Below are 4,596 nucleotides of genomic sequence, written 5' to 3' on the forward strand. Positions count from 1 at the left end.
TTATTGAGAATTTCAACAACTTACGTTGTACAAAATATTGTGGTAAATATAACCTTACTTCCTTGTATCTCCATACTTCCTTGTTTATTTTTCAAGCCTACTCTAACAATATTTATATTTGGCGCTTCTTTTAAGAGTTACGCTGATGCAAATGTGGCGCCATCCTAATTTAATACATTTTGACGACACTTTTTCATATACACAGATGACTCTCCTTACCTCTACCCTCCATACATAGGTGAAAGAGTTTTAGAGCATAAACCCAGGCTCATCCAATGCAATCAATAATATGGGGTATATGACATACTTCATCCGAAATCATAACAACATAAAAGAAGAACATTATTTAAGATAAGTAAACACTTTTTATTTTATATATAAAGAGAAATTCTGTTTAAAAAGTTAATATATAATATATACAAATAAAGAAAGCAAAGCCTCACCACAGACAAATCATAAATCCCCAGTCCCCAGTTTACTATTTTTGTCTGTGACCAAAGACATAGATCAAGGAATTGTACACCAACGTAGACCGAAGACACTGTTTGACAAACAGTTTAACACTCCGCCACTTTTCTGCATTCGTAGTTTGTAAACAAATATTACAGCAGATTTTTTTTAACGAATGCTGATTTTTTAAAATGCGTTAAGTTAGTTCAAATTGTGTATTAAAGACTATATATTGTGTATTAAAGACTATAGTAGTTTACTGCGTATTCTAAAAGTAGCTAAATATGGAATCCTAAATAAATTTGGATAAGAAGAAAGTTAACAAAAGAATAGTTAGGTAATGCGGTGACGAAAATTTAGATTACAACCTCGCCTCTCTTCCGCGGGTGTCGTACGAGGCGTATGAGGGAATATAACGGGGATGGGCTACTGCGATTACCAAATCGTCTAACCAGTTTGGTGATTATGGGAAAACCCTATTATTGGGAGAGGCCTTTAGTCCAGCAGCCAAGATAACTCTCAGATGGCAGATTTTTTTCTGACTTACTTGTATTATTAGATATACTTATTTTATCAATATCTATGTTTGTCTATTTAAATGTTTGTGTGATGAACATGAATGTTTCTTAGTATCTGGGTGTTTATCTTTATAGAATAAGTATTTATGTGTATTATATTCACACAAATATTCAATTATTACTTTAAAAAAAAGCTTCGCTTTAACCCGTTATGTGAGAAAGAAGTTATAAGCGGATTGCTTGTGTGAGCGTTGACTGGGTTCAATGACCGACTTCGTTGTTTGGGGAGCAAGCGGCCCATTGTCCGCGTTTCCTAGCACCCCCAACCTAGATCCATATTGAGGCGTGGTATGTACAAAGTAAAAATAAGGGATACATTGTGTCGACGTCTTTGATCCCCTAGTAAATGCCGATAGCGTCTAGACAGCGGCGACGCCTCAGTTGAGGCTATGTGGGTCCCACTCATAGCTGAGTGCCCCATGTACCTACGCGCTGCTAAGATTTGGACTGCAAGGTAAGGATATAATAAAAGTGAAGAAGGGGCTTGAAGCTTTCAGGGAGGTTTTGGGTGCTTCCGGGACACCAGTAAAACCTGTGTCTCGAATATAAGAAATCGAATCAAATCAAATAAACTTTATTGTACACCAAAGACAAAGCAGTAAAAAAACACAATTGAAAGAAAGAAGTAGGAAAATGGGTTGGAATGGCCCTTACATATGGTGGATCACCGACTGGCAATGGCAGGCGTCCCCTCATTAAATACAATACAAGGGAGTTTCCTCACCCTGCACCCGAGCACTCTGCGGTACGAGCGCTCGGGTGAGACTAACTACACGAAAATGTAGGTGTATCCCGATGTATGTATACTGAATTCATCTGCGTAACCCTTGCAAGTGTACAGGCGGGATTTTATGTTGTGTGAATGCGTATACAATGCATATTTATGCGATATCAGCAAGCGCGGTTCATTTGCTGTCATTTTTTGAAGAGTTCTGTTGTCCGACTCTGGAACTCTTCATCAGATCTATATGAAATTTAAATGAGACCATTTCGCAAATCCGCCTGTTAACGCCCGAGTTAACATAAAAAAACGTCCTCATTGATAACCTACTCCTTTTCGAAGTCAGTTCCAATTTCGTTATTCCTCTAGAATATGAAAACTATGAAAATTAAGCTTCTGCGAAAAGCAGGAGAATCAGTTCGGTGTAATTTATAATTTCTTCACTACTTCTACTACTACATAATTACTTCACACCAAACAGATCTTCAGCAATGTACTCTACACGCACCTTCCGTTCTGACACCGGCGCATTCTCAGGAGACTGTCACTGTTGGTTTTCATCATCATCATATCAACCCATTACCGTTCCACTTCAGGTCTTCAATTTTGCAATTGCAATGAGAAAGGGTTGTGGCGGTCTCCACATTACATAACTAGATGGCGCTACTAAAATCCTACATCGCGCTAGCGAAGTGTTCACTAAGAATGCCTATGTATACAACTTCCAAAAATGAAAGTTCGAATCTCGGTCCCCGAGCACGATCACCCGCTCGGAGGAAGATCTTCCTATTGTTACGTCGAGCGTATGACGATAGCTCCCGTACAGGGTTAAGGCCGTAGTTCACCGCACTGGCCCAGTGCGGATTGGTGGACTCACACACCTTTGAGAACTAACTCTAAGGCAAGCAGGTTTCCTAGCGATCTTTTCCTTCACCGTTGAAGCAAGTGATATTTAAAAGTTAGAGGTGCGGGCTGGGATTCGACCTAGGCCCCCCAAAAGTGAAGTCGAGCTATTTCCATGACCAATTTTTAAAATGTGAACAATTCAATGCTAACAGAATCTCCTGCTTTTCGCGGCTTTTGTGCTTTTTAAGCCTAATTTTCATATATCATGGAATCCCAGAAAGTAACGCCAGCTTCCATCGAATATTCCTCAAGGCTTCTTCGTTACTTCTAGAGAGTGTAAACCAACGACCTTGAAACCACGCCGGAAACTAAATCCTAACATGTGTGAAGCCCGGCACCTTCCGCCTTTCTCAGGTCGCCGATGAGGAAGAGGCCCGAACAACGGCCCCTGGCCGCCAGCGAGAAAACCATAGCCGAAAAAACAAAACGTTTACAAATACATCAACAGAAAAATAAAACTCGTCGAGCCATCTTCCTTACCTTACCTAGAACTAGAACAAATTATGGTAATAAATCCCTTACCTTTGAAGGCGCCAAATTTTATAATAAAATACCTATACTTATAAAAAATCTAAACTCATTCAATGTATTCAAAACTAAATTAGCTTCTTATATATTAAGTAATACCAATAAATTTAAAGACGAATACATTGAATGAGAAGATAATAGTAAAATTGAATTTAGTTTAGTCTAATGGCGAAGTGTATTAATTTATTACAGAAATTTAAGTTTCCTTAGGTCTTTTTATGGGAATCAATGTCTTTAAACCTAAACCTGAATAATGACCACGTACCCCTAACAGAACGACGTGGTCCAGCAGACACCTGAGATCGTAGGTACCTCCGTAGGCACCTCCGTAGGCACCTCCGCGAAGACGATCTACAGTGTCCTCAGGGAATACAAGAAGGCTGGGAGAGTCTGCTCTCCGGTTCCGCCGAAACCGAGAAGAAGTATCCTGGGCAAGTTCGACGAAGCCAGCGCGGCTGCTATAAAAGAAATCGTCAAGCGTGTGACCAGCGATGACGGGATCATTCCTACGGAAAAGGTCCGCGTGGTCATTTGAGTGTGAGGATGCGAGCTTGCCGAACTATTCCAGAACCACTCTGTACAGGATCTTGAAGGGCTTGAACCTGTTTAAAGGGAAAGTTGAGAAGGACAAAAATAAATAACTCGTCCTATATCCGTTTATGGCTTTTTCTTTATACCCTATAAAATTCCGTTATCAACCCATTGCGGGACTCCTCTCAGAATGTGAAGGGTTAAGGCCGTAGTTCACAACGCTGGCCAAGTGCGGTGTGGTCTATCAGAACTTTATAGAGAACTCTTAGGCATACGGGATTTCTCACGATTTTTTCTTTGAAGCAAGTGTTATTTATATTATGACGCCAAAAGTTAGAGGTACTCGCTGGAATGGATCTTGCGTTTACTTAATTTATGCGGGCGAAATCGAAGAGCACAGTGACCTCGAACTAAAGTTTTAGCTGGAAAAATAAATAATCCAATTCTTTACTTATTAAAATTAGTTTTTATTAAAAAAATCTTACAATAATTCGATAACTATAGAATAAATTTAAGATTAGGAGTTAAAAGAGATAGATAGAATAAAATGTCGAATTAAATTTTTATCGCAACTCCCTCAATTTACTTGTTTTCGTAAACTATAATATAAATGGCTTTATACCGTACAATCGAAAAAGAAATGAATATAAAGCACTGAAGACATGGCTGTACGGTAATATACCTTTGCCTTTATCAAAAAATATTACTTTTTTTAGGCTTTTTTTTATTTTAATCAAATTTTGAGTTATTTCCTTATAAAATAGCTTTAGTGTAAAATAAGATTTGAATAGTAAACACCGAAGACATGGCTGTACGGTGATATACCTTTGCTTTAATAAAGAAATACTTTTCTAGGCATTTTATTATTTTGAGTCAGGGCTT

The sequence above is a fragment of the Pararge aegeria genome, chromosome 26 (assembly GCF_905163445.1).
Source record: "Pararge aegeria chromosome 26, ilParAegt1.1, whole genome shotgun sequence".
Classification (NCBI taxonomy): Eukaryota; Metazoa; Arthropoda; class Insecta; order Lepidoptera; family Nymphalidae; genus Pararge; species Pararge aegeria.